The sequence below is a fragment of the Fukomys damarensis genome, unplaced genomic scaffold (genome assembly GCF_012274545.1).
Source record: "Fukomys damarensis isolate Sample0158 unplaced genomic scaffold, DMR_v1.0_HiC HiC_scaffold_1, whole genome shotgun sequence".
Taxonomy (NCBI): domain Eukaryota; kingdom Metazoa; phylum Chordata; class Mammalia; order Rodentia; family Bathyergidae; genus Fukomys; species Fukomys damarensis.
In genome coordinates this window covers 45228138-45252337 of record NW_022900913.1, presented here as the reverse complement: position 1 = coordinate 45252337, position 24200 = coordinate 45228138, and the positions used below count along the sequence as shown (strand labels likewise).

Genomic DNA, 24200 nt, shown 5'->3' with positions numbered 1-24200 from the left:
GATACGTAGGGGAAGAACAAAAAGGGAAAAGAAAAAAATGTGAGAGAATGAAAAGATGAAAATAAAGTGTTTGTAGATGGGGAGGGGAGGAGGGGGTGAAGGGAGGGCAGAGGTAAGGGGAAAAAAATGAGAATCAAGACTTGCCATGTAAAGGTACATGATCCCAACAATGAATGTAAATGTACTGTATCCCTAAATGTACCAATAAACTCAATAAAAAAAAAAAATAAAATAAAATTGACAATCCTTAAATGTCTATAGCCAAGTTAAAAACACATCCAGCAGTGGGTAGCTTAAGTTAATTTAGAAACCTCCAGTCCTGGATATTTGATAACTTAGAATTCAACAAGGAGTAGTGGGGGGAAAACTAAAAGTAAAGTTAATTTAAGTTCAGTCTCACCAAAGGTTATATTATGGAACATATTGAAAAAGAGAAGGTTAGTTGGAAAGTCAAACATGATAAAATTTGGAAATTACCAGGCTTTAGATTGTGTAAGTGTTTTCCCCATGTAAAGGCAGAATTTATGTTCTCTTTCTTGATGGCATTTTATAAGACTGTACTACTGCCCTTCTATATACACAAAAGAGGAACATTTCTATTTTTAAAGTGTCATGAAAATAAGTAACGGCCTGTGAACAAAAAGAAAAATTTTAGTAGCCTGCCACCTTCCTTACCATGCTATTTTGATTAATTTGGCAGCATAACTTGGGTAGGCATTGTGATTACCCCCGCCTCATTAATCTAGTTTGATGCAGGAACAGTGGCAAATGAAAGAAGGGAGGAAGAAAAAAGGCCACCGAGCAGATTCAGCCAGAACCGATGCACATACAGAGTTTCACTGACTTTGGAGATGGGCTGTTTCATTTTAGATGGTCTGTCCGTCAGAATTTGGAGTTGAGCCCCTAGAACTTTGCCTTCCTGCTTGTGATCTGAGCACTTGCCAGGCTTGTATGAGTCAATTTTTCTAATAACGTTTCTTAATTATTTCTCTCCAGTGACTTGAAATGTCACATTTTCTTATACTAAAATTTAATTCTATACATATTCAAGTCTCTTTGGCAGCTCTTCTCTTTTAATCATTTGCCTTTCTTGTCTGAAGCTGATGTCATAATGTTTTCATTATTGTCAACTTCTAATGTACTTTATTATCTAGAGTGGCAGAACTCTCAATATTTTTTCTTTTGACATTTTAAGAGAGTTACTACAGGAAATAATAACGCTGTCTCTATCTCATTATTTCAAGTATTTGTAACTCTTAGTTGTGATATTTTCCTTGGAAAAATACTCTTGAATATTTTACTTAGTTATGTTTGCATTTTAATAAAATGAGGGAAGTATATCTTTGAAAAATCATTGTTGCCATATCTGCCTGGCAAGTACAAGGTCTTGAGTTTGATATCTGGTACTGGGAAAAACTTGTCCACCATAGTATCTGGTTTATAATAGTTATAATGAATAAAAAATGAATATAGTAGCTTTTGATGCCTTATCTATTTCACAGAATATAATTTTAAAGTAACATACTTCTTAAACATCTATTCATTTTTCCTTTTGTTTAGATAAATTTTTCTGAACTTTTTTTGGTTTAGTTCTATAGTTGTTCTGATTTTTATTTCTTTTTGGATCGGTTTTGTTAATTTATATTTTCTTATGTTACTGCTTCAGCATCATTTTATTACATTAATTGGAATAGGATAATATATGATTCTTTTATATATTTTATGAGACTGACGCATTGCTGGCTGCACTAAGAAGGCACATTCTTTTATATTTTAAATCTTTCTATAAGTTTCTATACTTGGTTATATATACTTTTTACTTTTAGTGAAATTCATATTTTTCTTAGTTTTGCTGTGTTTTACTTACTTTATTCCCTTTTTTTTCTCATTAATTCATTTTTTCCATGAATTTCTTAGGGACATTTTATTGGTCTTTTTTCTGACTTATTAATTATGTATCTAGTTCTGTTTTTATTTTTATTGATTCATTCCAGTGACTTTTCTAAGGTTTATTCTCTTGAACATTGTTGAACTTTTCTAGTGTATTAAGTCAAATACATTGTTTTTTAATTCATTTTCTAAAAGTAACAAGAACCCTGAGAAATTTTTCCCTCAGTCCATCTTTTATTACATATCAAGTTTTATTTAGACTATTTAATTTTCCTTAATTTTAAAATAGTTTGTAATTGTAATTTTTATTTCTTTGTCATGACATTTAAGAGTATTTTAAAGTTTTCCCTTGCATTTTTATTTTGAAAGTTTATCTTTTGATATTAATGTTAGTGGTATCTGTGTGTATTTTATATACTTCCCACAGCCTGATTCCTTGATATTATAATTTTATGTGGAATTTCTTTTTTTAAAAAATATTTTTCATTTTTTAAAATTAATTTTATTGGTACATTTAATGTATGCAATATAATGACATTCACTGTTGGAAATTTGTACCTTTACATAATCAGCCTAGATTCTTTACGTGGAATTTTTAATGCTCAGCGTATCGGGGTCATTCTTCTGTTGTGCTCACATTCCTTCCTCATCCCCCGACCAGTGCTGTACTGTGTAGATAAGGGCTTTAGAATGTGGCACTACTGGCATTTCTCCTTTACTCTCCGCTTACTTGGAAAGGTGGAGGAAAGAGAAAGTGCTTCAGAGTACAATTCCAAAGCCAAGAAGTCTAGGTGCCTCTTTCCTGGTAAAGGAAAGGAAGGTGTATTCTTGGTTTTCTCTATTTACAAGCCAACTGATTTAAAGTGAAATCGGAGTATGCCATGGACAAAATCCTTTTCAGAACTTCCAAAGCTACAACCTGTCTATTCCTTCTATATTGTAGAATCAGTTGTCTGTTAATTCTGATTTTAGAGGTTGTCTCCAGTGGTTTTCCTAAATTGTTAGGATCAGTATTATATAATGCTATCCAGAAGCTATTGTGAATCTGAACTTCCTATCAAAAGTTTGGGGGAAAAAAACAACTATGATGTAACTTCTCTTTAGAGCTTATATGCTAATTATTTAACTTACAAATATCTGGTTCTACTTACAATGAAGACATAATCTCATGGCTGATATGAAAATAAGAATTTAAAATAGTTTCCTTCCTTTCTTCTTGTATTTAAAAAGTAATAGTTCCTCCAAACAAGAGTAAGCAAAACAGAGACCTGAAAGTTTCATACTAACTATTAAAGCATAACTGAGTTTCATTGTGCTTTAGTCCACTGTAATGTCTTCTATTTGGTATGTTTTTCTTACTCTGATAGATGAGACAACTAAAGAACAATAATTTCCTTTATGTCATTGACTGACTTGCTAAGGTCACACAAGTAGAAAACAAATGCATTAGTAAAAGAGATGAAACAATTTAACAAGCTTTTCTTAAAGAGAAAAAAAAAATCACATGAGAGCTAAAATTGACATGAAAAACACCAGAGGAAGTTAAGGGATTGGAGTGGGAGTGAAATTAATATCTATTTGGGTGTGCAATTGCTTTTCTGGAATAATTAGTCACCTAATTGTGTATCCAGATATAGTAGTTGTTGTTCCATAGTTATGGTTTAAGTATTCTCTTTATATAATTTTCAGTTTTGTATATTTTTCAGAATCAAATTGCAGAGGAGTACATTTGTTTCAAATTACTTTAGGAATGTGTTTATAACCCATTTTGGAACAAGTGTGAAAGATTTTTTCTCTTCTAAATAGCTCAGAAAGTAGATACCTTCTTTGAAAAAATATATATTAGCAACATGGTAGGCAGTTACTCATAAACAGGAGAGTTATGAAAAAATAACATTTAATGCAAATGAAGTTATTATGCTTATCAGTTAATTAAGATTTTACTTTTGTGTTTTTATTTTACTTATATGTATCTTATAATTTGAAATAAGTTTAAAAATAATTGTCAGGTTATATATGAACTCTGGCCAAATACAGAATTTCTAGTTTTTATCCTAGCAGAGGGATTATCTAGGATACATATATAAAATGAGCTTGATACTCTAGGAGTCCATTATTTTGGATATACATTTGGATTACAGTAGCTGAAAATCCTATCCTATAGTTGAATTCACTGACAACTTGTTAATCACATCTAAAGCATGAGTTATTTACAACTGGAGTGGGCTTCCCCCTTGAACATCTTGCAGGTGTTTCTTTTTTGGATACACCGAGTTAAGCATACTTTGAAGATATAGTGTATTCAATAAACTGCTTGGAATAGAAATTATATTTTATGAATTAAAATGCTTTGATTTTACATAAAGACAAACCTATTGACTTTTGGTGATAGAATAATATTAGCAATTTCATTATAAAGTGCTCTTCAGCAACTGGAATGCTGTGTTTAGTATGCAATTGCAGGTACATTCTCATGAATACCGATTTACCTAGGAGGCTGAGTTAAGGATGCTTTGGTGGCTGAGACCCTGTCCACATTTATAGCTTATTTGAATAATGTAATATACTTTTAGATTTATCAATTTCCATCTATCTGCTTATTTTTCTTTGACATTTAAAAAAATTTCATAGTGCTTTCCCCTCATCTCTGTTAACTAGAAGTATTTATCTTAGAAAACAATCAGATCTTTAATGTTTCATCATATTTATATCTCTTATTACTTTACATTTCTGCTTCTGTGTAGGCTTTGTATTTCCAATCTTTTTTCATCCAGAAAACCTTGCAAACTTTACACAGGATGCCTTTAGTATCCATCATTTATAAAAGTACCTGAGGAGAAAAAAATCAATTTAAAGTTACTTTGTATTTTATTTATACGAAATATTTGAAAAAAACAAAATTTTCCCAATATACAAGGTTCACTCACTATATCAACCCTGCATATTATTGCAGAAACATGTAGCAAAGAGATTGGAAAACATTCACTTATTGTGCAATTCATATAGAAACACTGGGTCTTTTAAAATATTCCAAACTTAACAAATAATATATTTAAAAAAGCATTGTGGTACTTGTTAGAAAGAAAATGTGTGAATGTGTGAAACTATAGATGCACTACATGGATACTATACTTTATTGGATATAGTAATGGGCCAGAGCCTCTGCTCTGGCCTAATTTTTTTCTGCTAAAAATTTCATGTTAAAATCTTCACTGCAATGGTGATGGTATTAGTTGATCAAGTCATGAGCCCCCCCCCAAGTATCAATGCCCTTCTAAAAGAGGTCCTAGTGAGTTCATTTTCCCATTTATCATGTGGAGACACAGTAAGAAGGTATCATCTGTAAGTAAGTGGGCTCTCACTAGACAAAGAATCTGCTGGCACTTTGATCTTGGATTTTCAGTCCCCAGAACTGTGAAAAAGAAACTTTCTGTTTGCATCAGCTACCAGTTTAAGGCATTTTGTTACAGCCGTCCAAACAGGACAAGATAAACTCTCAATAGGTAAAGGTGTCTAAATAGAAAAATGCATAAAGCAAGATACCCTGTAGTTGGAAAAGCACAAGTTCCTGCCCAGGGGCCAGCCTGGAGCTCTATTTGATGATGTTAGCTCCAATATTTTATATCTAGCTTGACATGCCTGTCTCACTTTAGCTTGGTGGTTCTCAATTAATAACAGTTTTGACCATAGGGACATTAGGAAATGTCTGGAGACATTTTTGTTCATCACATTCAGGGGAAAAATACTAATGCTGTTCTGGATAGTACAAGCCAGAGTCACTGCAAAATATCGTAGAGTGCACAGGGTAATCTCCATTCCCACCCCAGCAAAGAGCTATTCATAGGAATATATGGTAAAAGCCATCTATAAGAAACCCAGTGGCTAATACCATACAGAGAGGCGAAAACTAATGTTTCCATAAGTTTAAGAATATCTCTTCTTAACACCTCTGTTTTATTGAATGTCCTAGCCAGTACAACAACACAAGAAAATTAAAAGGCACGCAATTTACAAAGGAAGAAGTGGAATGGAGTTTAAGCATGGATAACATACAAATTTACATAGATGATTTTCAACTAATGTCTTAAACCAATAAGTGAGTATAGCAGGGTCTCAGCATCCAAGTCAACATACTACTTATAATAGTGCTTAGAAATGAATTTAATAAAACACATGTATAATCATTATACTGAAAACTACAAAATATTACTGAAATAGAGTAAGACAAATGGAGAGCTATACCACATTCATGAAGCAGAAGACTCAGTACTGTTAGGATGTTAATTCTCCCTTAAGTAATATTTAGATCCAAATTAATAATTCTTATTTCAGTGAGCATATAGTTTGTAGGAATCAACAAGCTTACTCTAAAATTTATATGAAAAAGTAAAGAATCCAGAGTGGTTAAAATAATCTTAAAAAACAAGAACACCTGACTCTAAACAAATGATAATGAAGATTATAAATTTTCAACATAAGAATAAAGAAATAAGGAAAGAGAACAAAATCCAGAAATAGACATACACTTATGCACTAATTTTTTAAGACACCAAGCCAATTAAATCAGGGAGTAGAAAATATTATAAAATAATGATATTAGAATAATTTGATGTCCATATAAAATGTTTCCACTCTGTTGTACCATGAGCAAAAATTAAGATGGATCATAGATAAAAGTAAAAGTCAAAATTAATAATTATGTAAGAAAATTTAATATAATTTTTTCCAATTAGTGGTAGACTAAAGTTTCTTTGAGGGGATGTAGAAAATAGTCACAAAAATTAACAAATTAGCTGGATGTGGTGGCACACATCTGTAATCCTATCATTCAGGAGGCTGAAGCGGGAGGATTGCCATGAGTTTGAGACCAGTCTGGGCTAAATAGTGAGTTCAAGGCCAGTTTAAGCTCCATAACAAGGCCTTGTCTCAAAAAAAAAAAAAAGGAAGAAAGAAATTAATGTTATGCTTCTCATTCAAAGATATAATTAAATAAATGGTAAATAAGCTAGTAACCGGATTAAAATTTTTGTGAAGCACATCTGACAAAGAATATGAATCAATATCATGTAAAGAACTCAATAAGAAAAAGACCCCTCCCAAAGAAAGAGAAAAACTCTTTATAAATGTAAAAAGTACTAAACTTCATGGTCTCTTCACAAAACTAGTATGAATGTTCAGTGAATACAGTAAGGAGGGCTCAATATCTTCAGCCTTTAGGGAAAGGCATTTACAACCACAATAAGGAAGCACTGTGTACCTATTAGAATGGCCAAACTTAAGACAAAATAAAACAAAACTAGTAACATAGAATGTTGGTGAGGAGGGGGAGTCATTGGGCTCTAAGAGATTTGCAGAATTTTTAAACAAAATAAAGTCAGAACCGCCTATCCTTTCCCCAATAATTGTACTATTTTCTCACAAGAATTAAAAATATAATGCACACAAGACTTCTTATTATAATGTTCACTGCAACTTTGTACACCATAGCCTCAAACTGAGAGCAACTCATCTAGTTATCAACAGGCGAATGAATAAATTTTAGCACAGTTGTAAATATAACCCTACTCACCAATGAGTATTAGTGATTCATTGGTACTTGCAGCTATTACCAATATATTCATGTCTGAATGGATTTCAGACATACCACTGAGCAAAAGAACAAAGACAAAAGAACACACCTTGTGTAATCCTATTTCTAGGAAATTCTAGAACAAAAATAATGCAAGAATTAAAGAAAAGGATGATTGCCTCTGAGACAGAAGATCGACTAGAAAGAGACAGAGTGTTTTCTAGGAAGATAAAAATGTTCTGTGTCATCATAAGGATGGGAGTTACATACATATGTCCATTGGCTAAAATTATAACATTAAGATTTATGAATTTTCCTGCTTGTATATTTATTTTAAAATCTTAGTAGCAGTAATAATTGCATGGAATAAGAAATAGTCCCTATTTTATGAACATATATTCTGTTTGCTTTGTTTCACATTTTCTTTGTAAAAATATTAACAAGTGAACAAATTGTCAGTTTCTGAAAAATTGTTTAACCTTTAAATGTTAGAAACATTATAACATTACATATTTTTATTCGACTAAGAACCAAAATTTATATGATACTGTCTATAATGCAATACATATTTATTAATGTACCAATTGTTTACTTAGGGGAGTTTTTGTAATCATATGAAAACAACTACTTTGTTCTGAGTTTGTCTTTCAAATGTCTAAACAGTGTTGCATAGGGTTAATATAAAAATGAAGAAAAGCAATTAGGAAATGTGATAAATTAAAATTCTACCAGCTACAATATTTTAAAACAAGAGCACTTTAAAATTTTTATTTATGACCTTAAAAATGTATCATTAAAAGGCTTTTTAATGACATTACTCAGAGTTATATTTCCAAAGTTGAGAACTGCCTTAGAAAGGAGGCAGGAATGAAGTATCATGTAATTAATGTTACACTCTTTCATTTTAAGAATTCCGTCCAAATTGACGTGATTAACTCACGTTAATTTTCAGTGTTCACTTGAATTTGGAATCTGATTACCTTGTATAAGTATCGTATAAACATACTGTGGTGTAATCACACTATAGAAGTGAGTGCAACAGGGATTCCACTTCTGATTAGTATCTTTAAAAATATTTTTAGTCAGTTGATAGTGTTCAAGAATCTTTCTAATCAGTTTTCAGCAGGCATAGTTTAGGAAATATGTCCTCAGTTTACCCAATAACAAAATAAAAAGGCTGTTGTGCTCTTAGAAATAGACCTGACCAAGGAGAAGGGTGCAGTAACAGAGAAAAGCTCTCCTAAGTTATAAGGGAATTTTTCCATGCCTCAGTAAATTCACTTCTCACCTACAGTTCAGAAATAGAACATTTTTTACACACAATTTTAATTGTCATTAAATCTAAAAACTATAAAATTGGGAGAAATGTATTTTGTAACTCTTGTTGGCAAAAGGTTCTGAATGCTTAAGTTTAACATTAAATTCAGACTTATTTGGAAGAACTATAAGTAAAAAATATCTTTTATGGTGTTTTAAATATATTTTAGTTTTCCTCAAGGTTTACAGGTCAATCAATAAAGTTTCTTGGCATAGCTGAATACAAAAGAATGCTTTGTTTTTATCATATAAAATGTATCTAAGTCATAAATATTATTATTTGATATATTGAAAGTGATTGACTTTCATTGTTGTATAAAAGTGAATGGTGTGTGCTGTGAAGACAGACTTTACTTGGCCATGCCTGACCCCCTCATAATACTAAGTTATTATAAAGCAGATTTATTGAGACCAAAATAATATTTTGTTCTGGCATTAATGGAATTCAGTGAAAAAGTTAGTGCTTAAATAATGTTTTTGTTACTAGAAAAATGTTTGTCTTTATAGAGATAGTTATGATTTAAAAATGTATGAAAATAACACACATGTATATACTATACATATGTGAAGTCCCCTTTTCTTTTTGTTTTTGTTTTTTTGAGTGTGATGGATTGAGTGTTATGGCTTTAAGCATTACCACTGAGTTACATCCCAAGCCCTGGCTTTTCACCTTATCACTTTACCATAATATTTTCTGGTATAACCAAAGACTTTATTTAATGTGTCCATATCATATAAATATATCATAATTTGCTTAACCATTTGTTTATTATTTACCATTTCTTTTTATTATATGTACTTTTTGGAAACTACTGAGCAAATACTTTAAAAAAATATTTTGCATTATTTACTTAGATTAGAGTCCCAGCTGTGAAATTGCCAGATAAAAGCTTTTCCAAATTGCTTTCTAAAAAGAAAGTTGTACTATTCTCTAGTTAAGCATGCTTGGCTCATTGCCTAATTGTGAGACTTATGTATTATGATTTTTTATTTGCATATGTATTTTTATTATTTACATATGCTCATGTATTTTACTTTGAATTTCTTGGATGATCAGTTAGGTTGACACTTAAGACCTTGTTTTTTCAGGGCTTTATTTTGTAGGGGTTTTAGGATTTATTTAATGATTACCATCATCTCTTTCTTCTGTAAGGATTTTATTTTTGTCTATCACATTAGAACATGTAGTTTTTGCATTTATTTAACTTTTAATTATTTATTTGATTTTTACTTTAGAGAAGTAAAATTTTTAATGGAGCTAATTGACATCTTTTAACACTTTGCTTATTTTGCGTGAAAATTATTATGGGCAAATGGACTCTTGTATAATCTGATTAGTAGATATCATTAATGGTGTGATCTTTTCATCTTTAATCTGTGCTTTATATATAGTTGGCTTTTATTTTCTGAGTATCATTGCTCTAGAATTGCAGCTAAAGGAAGACAAGTGGTTAACTTGCTTTTCACTTTTCTGAAAATTACCAAGACTGGAACACATATCATCAGTTTTTAATGGAGGTTGGCAATGTCAAGATGGTTTGTGGCCATGTCAAGATGCTGAAGCAATGCCCAGGTCATTGTTCATTAAGGTTGCTGCTCTTTAGACCAACAGATACCCAGCAAAAAGATACTAGCAATTTTTGATGTCACCTCATATCCCTTTGAGACAGTGCAGAACATCTTGTGCTTAAGAAAATACTCAGAGTTCTTTCTTCCTGTTAGAGCACTATTTGTCAATTTGTATTATTGGCTTGTACTTTACTTCCCAGTAATAGTGAATATGTTGGAGGGAAAGAACATTTTAAAAAAACTTTATACCTTTTCTTTTTCTGTCTACATACTTGTCTGTTAGTTATTTTACATGTATTTTTCCATAGGAATGTATAGCTTTTTCAAATATGGATTATTCCATATTAAGAGATCATTAATAATCCTCTGTTCTATTCCAGTCATTTCTTTCTTGTTAGGTACATAATTTCTTAATTTTTGGCAATCATTAAGTTATTATTTTCCATCTTTGACATATTTCTTCCTCATCAATAAATTAATGAAGGTCATCAAGTGAACTTCATCCAAAGAACCCAAGAGAGTGCTATATCAACCTGCCCAATTTAACACTTCAGGAAAAATCCATTCAGTGACATGAGATAAAAGATGAACTGTCAAAACTGAGGTGTCTCTAGATGATTTTTTTTTAAGCCAGAGTGGAATTCAGTAATCTAGTGCTGTTTTACTGGGGTTTTCTGGTTCCTTTCCAGGCTATTTAAATTTCTATAAAATGGAACTAATTACAAATTTAATTACAGTTTCAAAAATTTGCATATTTTTGGATGAAACTGACTTTTTCTCCTGTCCTGTTATTGCTGTAATTGCTACATTGTATACTGGTAATTTGCATTTTAATTGAGCTTTAACATTTAACCAGAGGATAGTCCAATAGGAGATTCTATATTGATTTCAGGTAATTGAGTTATTTTTTTATTGCTGTTTTAGCAGTAGGGAAGTCTGCCCACCAGGGGTGGGGAAAAAGTGGATAACTGTCATAACAGGCTCTTTACTTTGGGGCCATGATGAGAAAAAGGGAACAGAAGTTTGGTTTGGAGAAATCAGAAGAGACAGATGGAGAGAGATTATAATGATTTGTAGGATCACTAAAATTATTTTGAAATTTATAAAAGAATCTTTTACTAGTAGGGCAAAATGTCATTTTTATTTTGAGGTACCATAGATATATTTAATTCAGTTATACTGGACCTGACATTTTTGTAATGTTTTAGAATCTTTGCAGAGTTTTAGAAGCAGCCTACAATGGATTTTGCAGTGTTTCCAACTCCCAAATTTAAATGTTATAAACATTGTCTAAAAAATTTTACTTTAAATCATTCTGGAGAAATACAGGAAAGTAAGATGAATGATTCTTACCTTCTGTGCAGTTAGAACAATCTTCTTTTAGTTACAAACATAGAGATGACATCTTCAGTGTGGGATGGGAAAAATTTTGGTGGGCACAACAAAATCAAACATAATTTTACTTTTTCTTTTGTTTTCTCTTAGATGAATCAGCAGCTTTAGTTTATTATGAAAATTAGCAATATATAAAAAATTCTGGAGAATGAATTTTCAGAAATATAAGATATACATGACATAATCTGGTGATACAAAACACTCAAGTGAAACATTTATATCTGATTGTGATTATCAATGTTCTTCTTGAGATTATGGTCATATGCCAAGAATAAAACCAATTTGACATGTGACTAAAAATGACGAAAATGCCTTATGTTTTCTGGAGAAAATATAGATGATTCCCTGTAAGTGAGAAACTTCAAAATGAATGCAGATAAAATACTAACTATAGACAGTCCAGCATGACTATTAAACTTTTAAAATAAACTTTTGTGAGCATTGAGGTTTGAAATCTTTAATACATTAGTTGCCTGCGAATCAGTACCCAGTTATCCACCAGTTCACAAATTTCTTTTGCATGTGTCTTACTAGTTATCTATTTTTAGCCCACTTTTTATTTTCTGTGTCCAGCAATGATCTAAAAAATCTGTGTGTTTAACACACTCTTCATTTTGTGTTGTTTGTTTTGCTATTTGTATAGAGACAAAAGACCAAAGAGATATGAAAGATTCTTAGGGGGACGAAGGTCACTTGCATTTTGAATGTCTGATGAATCTCTTACTTTAAGTAGCTGTGTAAGGGGAGACGTGGGTGGAGAGGCATTCAGGTATGTCACTTGTGTTATTATTCAAGAAAAGGATGAGTGAGAGAAAAACAGTGCTTGGAGGTTTGAGGGAAAATTGTGCATGAAATGCTTAGTTTTAGAATGGTTCAAGAAGCTAATGGCCTTCAAGCAAACAGGGTTAGAGCAGACAAAAGTTCATAGAGACTAAGAAGACTCTTGCTCCACTGGAATTTTTAATCACTTCTGGAAATATGACTTTATTCAAGATTTTATTTAGCACCAAGGACAATATTGATACTAAATAAATTTGTGATAAACCAATAAATGGATATTCCCAGAGGGTGCTGGAAGCACTGCAAATGAACTATTAGAGTCAAGCACTTCCTTCTAGGGGCTTACACACAAAAGCAAAGTCACACAACTAATAAGAATAGAACACAATGGTGGGGGTAGTGTGTCAATTGTGGACTAGAGACAATAGTGGGTTTAAGAATTCATTCATTTCAAACCATTTTAGGAGTTTGAGGAATATAAATTATATAAAAATTCAAAGAAAATATAAAAATTTCCACGTAAGGTGGTATCCTATGGTGGGTAAGATTTTTCTAAAGGAAGAAATGGCCTTTCAGTTGGATAGGCTTTTTGTAAAAAAAAATTCAGAAACCTGAATGAGTATGCATGGAGAAGCAGGGTAGAGGGAAGGGATAGTGGCCTATTCTGAATTGAAGGAGTTTAATTTATTAATTTTTAATTTTACATTATCTATTTCTTTCTATATTCCAGATATTGAACTAAGTGCTAGGAACACAGTATAGACAACTTTACTTCTTTTTTTAAATTAATCTTATTGGTACATTTTAGGTATACAATATAATGACATTCACCATTGGGAATTTGCACCTTTACATAATCTATCTTGGTTCTTATGTTTTTCTCCATTCCTCTGCCCTCCCCCAAAAGAAGAGAATGGAATTAATATGAGAAAATAAAAAAAATGGAACAAAGTGTTGAAGAACTTTAGTTCTTCAAACAGCTTACTGGTAGTGGAGGAAGCCTGGGTGTACAAGAGGCAAGCAGTAATGCTCTAAATCCCACAGGGGGCGCACTCCTCAGCAGCACTAAGTGGAGCTCATTTTCACAGCTCTTCACTCCAACTAACAGGTGAGCTGCATACTGCAGGAGGGGATGCTTTTTATTTGTTTGCAGCACTTTTACATTCTATTTTGTGTTAAAGTTATTCATGTATTTATTTTTCCTCTAAATCTTAAGTCCCAGAGGCTACAAGTAAGATTTATCATCTTTATATCTCTCTGTGCTATCTAGAACAGGGCTTTCCACACAGTAGACATTAAAGACTGGCATGTAATTAAGTTTTTTATTTATTGGAAAAGCAAAACATATTTCAGAGAAGACGTGATATAAGATAAGGTGTTCTTTATTAATTTAGTCTTTTGATGTTTTTCCAGTTGTGTCGATGCGTGTGGCCAGTGGTAGCTAATGCTGTATTGAAGTCATACCTTCGACTCTCAATATTATTTTTTAAACTCTGAAGATTTTGCAGACAGTTTTAAATTCTTATCTCTTTGTGGATGAGGTATTTCTTGGGGAGGATGGATATCTTGAAGCTACTCTGCTGACTTATTTTTAGTAGAGCGCTTGTTATAAAGTCACCTTTTACCCCAAATTCACATTCAATTTAAGTTCATCTGTGCTTCCTGACACTAAGTCAATATTTTGAGATTGGTGAGGAGGCTTCTTATTTTTTTAAACTATAACCCCCCTTACTTTTAAAATGATTTTATAGTAGACAGTAAATTCTCCATGAAGCACATTTCATGCTTAAATAGTTATAATAGTAGTTAATGTGTTGGGGTATAGTTTCAAAAATAACCAATGACGAATCACTTAGTGGTCACAGCATATTATCTTATTCTGCAAAGACCTCATATGCAGGTGTTCTGATACGTATCTTATTTTAGCTGGCTATTTACAAGGAGCTTTATGTAAACAAATATCTCTTTGAAGTACAAGTGTGTATGGGGACCAAATGCAAGAAAAACATATATGTGATTTGCTTCCTGCTTCTTGTAATGGTCTTTGAGAATGTTGTTTCTTTAGAAAATATTACATAAGTATCTACAATTACTTATTATATGTCAAGGGAATGCTATAACCACATGGCTTCTTTGAGGGTGTGTGTAAATCTCCTTTGCCACTAAGGAAAGAGATTTGTTCTGCTATTCCTTAGTAGTTCCTTATGACATTTTAAAGAGTTATCATGGTTTCTGGGTTGTTTAGACACAGATTAAAGTATGATGTAGCCATGCCTGAGCTCATGGTGAAGGGAATGAGCCACTGGAGTATTAAATGGGTGTTCTGCTTACCTGAAGTTGTCCAATAAAAATATCTTCATTGATACTATTTCTTCCAAGTTTCATATTTGGTCAGACACCCTGAAGTCACTCCATTCCTTTTGCTTGTGTACTATACAACATTTAAAATAGGGGAAAAAAAATGAGAATCAAGACTTGCCATGTAGAGGTACAAAATCCCAACAATGAATGTAACTGTACTGTATCCCTAAAATGTACCAATAAACTCAATTAAAGCTGAAAAAAAATGCTTTTCCAATATCAGAACTGGGTAGTTGTATTTGAAACAGCTTTATAAACATGCCAAGCTGGTCATGTGATCCACTGGCTTTTCTTAAAAAGGCCATTCACTTACCAACTTTTGCACAAATAGACCTGGAAGGATTTCTCAAGTCCATCTCGTTGCATCCCATGTTGGATGAATTTGGGAAGTTGTAGCAGCATGTCATTTCTTGAACATGTGTGGCAATGAACTGAAGCTTCTAAGGTAGAGTCTCTTTTTATTATACAATGTAGTTAATTATTGTGTAAGCTAATAAATTTATGATAGTGTTTGTATAAAACCAAATAGAATGCTAGCCAATTTGCTAAAGAAAAATTGTTGAATTAGCTGTGGGTGAGCCAATCATAAAAGCTTGAGGAAATGTGAATGACACTTAACTCAAATTACTTCTCAGTGTCTTAACTTCTTACTTTACTATATAAAAAAAACGGAAACATAGCCAATGCACAATAGAAGATTCTTGACTTTAATACATTTATTTAATAAACTGGCCAATTACCTATACAAAATAGATCAGATAAGAGGGCTTCTATCATGAGGATCAATCTCAAGTTCTTCTCTCCTTTACGCTTGGGAACAGAGAGTGAAATGTTACCTATTGTCACTACTCTGGATGTCCTAATGGTGGAAAAGGGTCCTTACCAACCCTGTCTGTGTCTGGACCAAGAAAAACCAGTTTTTTTTTCATAGTTCATCTCCACAGGTGAAAGAACATTGGCCCAGATGAGGAAGTCATCTTGTGATAGGATATCTTGGAGAAATGCCTGCTGGGTCTCTTTTCTATGTTTTAGCTCCTGCAAAAGTAAAACACTAGCAGTGTAGAATTTCAGATTAAAGCAAGTCATACACTGTCTCATGTATTTGTATCTTAATTCAAAAATATTACAACTAAGGCCCACATGTATCAACCAGTTTGGGAACAGTCTAGTGACCAAGGAAAGTGTTCCTTCCTTTAAAATGCCACGTCTTGGGCATTCCCACATCTAGGTAGAAAATTGTCTCAGGGAATTTTTAATTAGAAGATAATCCTATTGTTGAGCCTTCATAATAGGAAAAATGCAGCCTACCTTGCTCTTCATTATAAAGCATTATAATCATCAACTCATTAAACAATTTTCCTTGAGATCAGGTGAAATAGTCATATTAATAGCCTCTATGTTATCCAGTACATAACCTAAAGAGAATAGGTACTCATAGGTGTAGAAATAATGACAAATTTCCCAAAGTGGGATATTTGTTCTTTTGCATGACAGTTATACCAAAAATTTGTTTCCTGTGACCCATTTTAGTATTAATGTATCAGCTTGTTGATCCTTGTCTCATCTTTCCATTTACTAGAAATCCATTATAGATGATTCTGTATATTTTAATGTTGAGATATGATCACACTGTACTTGCTCAGCAGTTTTCTCAAAACTGGCTGAATATGAGATAGATTTTTTTTCCAGTAGTGAACTTGACTCTTTGCTTATGGAATTATTACAATCCTCATCTATGCTTGTTCTCAGACCTTCATTTGCCTTCCTCAAATATGGCAAGAGCTGAGAGGTAAATTTATGGGCAGTGTGGCCACCTTTGGAGACTTGGCCCATTTTTAGGCTCTATTGTGATACAGACCAATCAACTCAAATCTTTTATGTCTCTTTCCATAATGTAACTTCCGTGAGGTGAAGTGCTAAGCTACATTAAGCCTCATAAAGAGAAATTCAAATTCATGATGTGTAACTTCTCAGTAATTGTAATTAGTATAATCTGCTTCTTGAATTTGCTAACTGATATTTTAAAAATATGTTAACAGTTTTCTCATTTATATTTAAATATTAAAACTGAAAACTTTTTAGTAGAGCACTTAACCTCACACAAAACTTTGTAAATGGCTTTGATTGTATGCACAACTATATTACATGATCAGGAAGCAGACAACTCATGAAACATGAAGAACATAAACATGATTTACAACATTTTTAAGAAATGTATTTTGAGTTTCAAAGTAGGAATAGAACCCAAAGTTGAGATTTTTGTACAAATATCCCCTACAGATCAACAAAAGTTTATGGGAAAATATAAATGGCTGAAATGGGACAAATAATGAGTAAGACTCCTAATAAAGGAGAGGGAGAGCATGTTAGATGTATTCTCCTATGTATCAGTGAACCTGAGGGTATAGGATGGAGATAATATTTGAAAGCATATAATATCACAAATACCGCCTTGATTTTAGTCAGAAATTTCACCACTCCTCTCAGGAATTTATAGAATAAGAATCCAGAAGTCAGCAAGGATGCAGAAAACATGGGAAAACTTGACTAATTTAATTGACATTTTAGAGCGTTCTCCCCAGCAACAGAATATACATTTTTTCAAATATATGTGGAACATTTACCAAGGTAAATTATTTTTGGGGATATGAAATAAATCTCGCATGTACAACCAGCTCAGGGAGGGCCTTCTGCTGCACCAGCGGGAGCTAAAACAGCTCAAGACCACCCAGCCCTCTCCTGAACAGACAGGAAAGTGTGCCAATAAGTGTGATGCACTGCTATCCAGGCTGATGGACTACAGGAGAAGTTCAAGGCCAGCCAGAAAGAGATGGGGCAGTTGTGGAGGGAGCAGTGTGAGCTCTTGGAGGATCAGAGGAAGCTGTGGGAGGAGCAGGGCCTGCTACAGGAGAAGCTGCACCAGCTCACATTTCCGCTGCCCAAATGTGACCTCTTCTATAAGAGTCAGGAGCGCTTACACAGTTACAAGACCTATGGGACCTACAAATGCTCTACCAAGGCTTGCAGGAGGAACAAAGAAAACTGATGCAGAATGAAGAGCATCTATTAAAGGCACAGATAGAGGCACACAAAGAGCTGTGAGATTTCAAAGACTTTCATTTCCAGGAAGTGTTGATAAATCCTGAGGATGCCAAACACCTAAGTCCACAAATAGTGAGAAAAAGTCCAAGCTCCTTCTAGACCAGCTGCAGGCTCTGCAGGAGCTGTACTTTGCCAACCACAAGGAACAGGAGCTGCTACAACAACAGCATGGGCCACTCCTCAAGGAGCAGAGGAGGCTATAGGCTGACTTGCAGCTCTGTCTGGAAGAAACACAGCTTCTCCAAATGCAGTCCCCCTGCATCAAAAGAGTCTTGAATCCTACAAGGAGAACTCTGCCAGCAGTGAGAACTTCCACAGGAGTTATGGCAGCACCATTGATGACAATGAGAACTATCAAAAGAGTTATGCCAGCACCCAGGCCAGCAATAAGGGTTTCCTCTGAAGCTATGACAGGACCACTTCTGGTGAGGCCTGTCAGAAGAGTTACTGCTCCAGCAGCAGCAGCATCACCTCTAAGAAAAGCTATGGCAGCAGGAGTAGCTCTGACAGCTGTCCTAAGAGTTACATCAGCAGCAGTGCTGAAGGGGACCCAGCTGAGCCTAAAGACTTAGAGCACTTTGAGGAAACAGTGGCCAAGGTGCTGGAAAAACTGCAGGGAGTGCAGGCCCTGTATCAGGAGAGCCAGGAGGAGTACTGCCAGCTACATGAAAAGATGGATGAGCTTCTGGACAGGCATAGAGAGCTGAGGGAAGAGATTGATGCCTGTGTAAAGGAATTGCAGGAGAACATGGAAAGCCTTGAGAAAGACTTGAATGACAAGAATGAGATCAGGGAACTGCAGACCAAGATGCCAGAGCTGCTGCTTCAATAGCAGGCAAGTACAGATGAACAGAGGTGGCTTTTGGGAGTGTAGGAGCACCTGGAAGGACAGCTGCAGTGCTGCCAGCAAGAGCTCCACCAGTTCAAAGAGAAGAGGCCCTCTGTTGGCAGATAACCATAGAGATGGTGAACAAAATGAAAGTCATGATTTGAGACTCTAGAACAGAAACTGACAAAAAAAATAGAAGAGCTCACAACTGTGATAGAAGCCATGAAGGCCCAGCATAAGAAAGAAATGGAAAGAAAAAAATGCCCAACATAGGAAAGAGATGGAATCTATAAAACAGATTCAAACAGATATCCAGGAGATTAAAAACTCTATTGAAAGTATACACAACAGAATAAAAGAATACAAAGATAGAATCTCAGATATAGAAGATAAGATTGTTGCAATCAGTGACTGTTAAAAGAGAGGTCTCTTAAAAACAGTCAGGGATCATGAGAGATTGATCCAACAACTCCTAGATGATTCAAAGACGAATAACATAAGACTGATAGGAATCCATGAAGTAGCAGGAGAAAATACAAATGACTTAAAAAAGCTGTTCACAGAATTAATGACAGAAAACTTCCCAAACAGAGGGGAAGAATTTGAAATACAAATAAGTGAGGCATATAGGACTCCAACTAACCACGATAAAAAAAAAATCTACACCTAGACATATAATAATCAATATCCCAGAAACCCAACAGAAAAACAAAATACTACAAGCAGTAAGAGAGAAGAAAAAAATCACATGAAAAGGAAAGCCCGTTAGAATCACAGCAGACTTTTCAAAAAAACCCTCAGGTCAATGTAGACTAGAGTGAGGTATTTCAAGTACTAAAAGGAAACAACCTCCAACCTAGACTGATGTATTCTGCAAAACTCTCTTTCAAAATGGATGGGGAAATAAGATACTTCCATGACAAAGAACACCTGAGAAACTTCATGAATACCAAACCAGAACTGCAAGGAATTTTAAACAATATCCTAGTAAAAAGACAATAAAGATCACAACACCATGAGGCCCAACAGAGCAATTCAAATAGCCAAGGCAAGAAACTAAAAGGAGAAGGCAAAAAATGAAAAAGAGTCAATGAAAGGACAATAACAGGACAATAATAAGTCAGTACATATCAGTTGTAACCATCAATGTCAATGGCCTCTATTCACCAATGAAGAGAAATAGACTGGCAGAATGGATTAAGAAGCAAAATCCAACAATATGTTGCATACAAGAAACACACCTAGTGCAAAAAGAAGCCCACAGACTGAAAGTGAAAGGATGGAAAAAAATTCTCCATGCAACAAGAGCCCAGAAAAAAGCAGGGGTAGCAATCTTATTTGCAGACAAAAATAAATTTCAACCAAAAACTGATTAAAAGAGAACAAGAAGGCCACTATATCCTTGTAAAGGGAATAATTCAAGTGAAAGAGATAACAATCATAAACATATATGCACCAAATATTAATGCCCCCAATTTTATAAAAGAAATATTAAACATGAAAAACCAAATAAGCACTAATACAGTTATAGTGGGGGATCTCAATATCCCACTATCACAAATAGACAGATCATGTAGGCAAAAAACCAACAATGAAATACTAGAACTGAACCAAGCTTTTGAATGCATGTACTTAATAGACGTCTATAGAGTGTTCCACCCCACAAAATCAGAATATATGTTCTTTTTGGCTACATATGGGTCATTCTCCAAGATAGACCACATACTAGCTCACAGATCAGGTCTGAATAAATGCAAAAGAATCGAAGTTATTCCCTGTATATTATCAGATCATAGTGCAATCAAGCTGGAGATCAATAGCATAAGAAACCATAGGAACTTCACAAACACATGGAAATTGAGCAACACTCTCCTGAACAATCAATGGATCACAGAGGAAATTAAAGAAGAAATTAGACAGGTTTTACAAATAAATGAAAATGCCAATACAACATACAGGATTGTATTGGACACAATGAAAGCAGTTCTATGTGGAAAATTCATAGCACTGAATGCCCACACTAAGAAAACAGAGCAAGCTCAAATAAACAAGCTAATGATAAACCTTAGACTCCTAGGAAAACAAGAGCAAGAAAAACCCAAAGCTCAAATAAGAGAGGAAATTATAAAGATTAGAGCAGAAATCAATGCAATGGAAACTAAGAAAATGATACAAAAAATAAATGAATTGAAGAGTTGGTTTTTTGAAAGAATAAATAAAATCGATAAACCATTAGCTAACCTTATCAAAAAAAGGAAAGAAAAGGCTCAGATCCATGCAATCAGGAATGAAAAAGGTGAAGTCACAACAGATCCAACTGAAATCCAGAGGATCATTAATACCTACTTGAAGAACATGTACTGAAATAAAATGGAAAACACAGAAGAAATGGACAGATTTCTAGATACTTATGAATTACCAAAGTTGAATAAAAAAGATAAAAACATTTTAATTACCCCAACTATAGGCAGTGAAATTGAAAATGTAATTAAAAATTTACCAACAAAGAAAAGCCCAGACCTGATGCATTCACTGCTGAATTTTACAAGACATTTAGAGAAGAACTACTGCCATTACTCTTCAAACTTTTCAATGAAGTTGAAAGCAAAGTAATACTTCCAAATTCATTCCTGAAGCAAGTATCAATTTGATTCCCAGGGAAAGATACAACTAAAAAAGAGGACTATAGGCCAGTCTCCTTAATGAAAATAGATGCAAAAATCCTTAATAAGATACTAGCAAACAGAATACAGAGGATCATCAAGAAGATCATACATCCTGACCAAGTTGGATTTATTCCAGGGATGCAAGGACAGTTCAACATACATAAATCAATAAATGTAATACACTATATTAACAGAATCAAGGATAACAACCATATGATCCTCTTGATAGATGCAGAAAAAGCATTTGACAAAATTCAATGTCTGTTTATGATTAAATAATTCATTTATTGGAAATAAATATTGGCAAAATATTGGAATAGATGTTATATATCTCAACTTAATAAAGGCTCTCTATGAAAAAAACAACAGCCAACATCATATTAAATGGCCAAAAACTGAAAACCTTCACGTTAAAGTCAGGAACAAGACAAGGACACCCACTATCACCACTCCTCTTTGATATAGTTCTGGAAACATTAGCCATAGCAATTAGACAAGAGAAAGAAATTAAAACAATAAAGATAGGAAAGGAAGAAGTTAAACTATCATTATTTGTGAAGGATATGATATTCTACATTGAAGACCCAACAAACTCCACCAAAAGACTTCTAGACTTAATTGACACTTTTAGCAGAGTAGCTGGATACAAAGTCAACACCCCAAAATGAATAGCTTTATTGTACACAAATAATAGACTCACTGAAAGAGAAATTAAAGAAACAATTCCTTTCACAATAGCATCCAGGAAATGGAGTATCTAGGAATCAATCTAACAAAAGAAGCAAAGGACCTATACACTGAAAACTACAGCACTCTGAAAAAAGTGATAGAAGAGGATATAAGAAAATGGAAAGATATCCACTGCTCCTAGTTAGGAAGAATCAACATAGTGAAAATGGCCATACTACCAATACTGCTATACAGATTCAATGCAATCCTGATTGAAATTCCAACACTATATTTCATAGAAGTAGAAAAAATAATCCAAAAATTCTTTTGGAACCAGAAGACATCTAGAATAGCAAAAGCCATCCTAGGCAACAGAGCAGCAGTGGGTATAACAATTCCCAATTTGAAACTATAGTACAAATCCACTGTGATAAAAACAGTATGGTACTGGCAAAAAACAGACCTGAGGATCAGTGGAACAGATTTAAAGACACAAAAACATCTCCAGATGTACTCAGCTATGTCATTTTTGATAAAGGAGCTGACCATTCCCGCTGGAAGAAAGATAGCCTCTTTAATAAATGGTGGTGGAAAAACTGGATCTCAACTAGCAAAAGATTGAAACTAGACCCTTATCTGTCACCATGCACTAAATTAAAATCCAAGTGGTTTAAGGATCTAAATATAAAAACAGAAACACTAAACTTGTTGTAAGACAAGTTAGGCAGAACTCTTGAAGACATTGGCATAGGAAAAGACTTTATGAACAAATCCTCAGTAGCATGGGAACTAGTAGAAAGTATCAACAACTGGGATCTCATCTTATTACAAAGCTTATGCACTGCAAAAGAAACCCATCAACAGAGCTAAAAGACAACCTACAATGTGGGAAAAAATTTCTACCAGCTGCTCCTCAGACAAAGGACTATTATCTCGAATATATAAAGAGCTCAAAATTATGAGCCCCCACCAATATAAGGACCCAATTAAAAAAATGGGCCTCTGAAATGAGCAGACATTTCTCAGACAAGGAAGTAAAAGCAGCAAGTAAATATAGGAAAAAATGTTCCACATCACTGGTCATTCGAGAGATGCAGATGAAAACAACACTGAGATTCCACCTCACCCCACAAAGAATGGCTACTATCAAGATATCACTCAATAACAAATGTTGGCAGGGTTGTGGGGAGAAAACAACCCTTGTCCATTGTTGGTGGGAGTGTAGACTAGTGCAACCACCATGGAAATCAATATGGAGATACCTCAAAGAGCTGGGACTAGAGGTTCTCTTTGACCCAGCCATCCCTGTGGTGGGTATCTTTCCAAAAGAATTAAACAAATCATATCACAGTGATATATGCCCACCTATGTTTATAGCAGCACAGTTTGTAATGGCTAAATCTTGGAAACAGCTCATTTGTCCATCAGTTGGAAGCTGCATAAAAAAGATACGGTTTTTCTGTTAAAATGCAATACTATTCAGCCATAAAGAATGAGAAATTAGATTCATTCATAGGAAAATGGATACATATTGAGGATATACTCCTAAGTGAAAAAAATAAGTCACACATGTGTAAATACCGAATAGTTTGTCTGGTGTGAACAAACTATAATAGTACATAAGATCTTAATGAGATAACTGACAATGTGAAATAGGAAGAAAGGGCTAAAGGTGTAGGGAAGGTGGGAAGGGTAGGGGAAAGGTAATAAGAGATAGAAAAAAATATGAGAAAATGAAAAAATGGAAATAAAGTGTTTGTAAATGGGGAGGGGAAGAGGCCGTGAAGGGAGGGCAGGGACAAGGGGAAAAAATGAGAATCAAGACCTGTCATGTAAAGGTACAAGATCCCAATGATGAATGTAACTGTACTGTATACCTAAAATGTACCAATAAGTGCAGTGAGAAAAAAAAAATTCTGAGAGCGAAAAGAACATATCTGGGATGTGAAAGCCTGTGGTATTCTTGGCTGTTGCAGCTGTGGCTCTCTATGTGTTACCTAACATGTGACCACAGGATCCAGAGTCCTGGGCCAGCTGAGAGAGCAGATGCCCA

The 24200-nt window shown here is 33.9% G+C and overlaps 1 pseudogene; it reads left to right on the top strand.

Moving 5' to 3' along the window:
* Window positions 1-17033: 17033 nt before the first annotated feature.
* On the top strand, window positions 17034-18970 carry LOC104864125 (annotated as a pseudogene).
* The last annotated feature ends 5230 nt before the right edge of the window (window positions 18971-24200 follow it).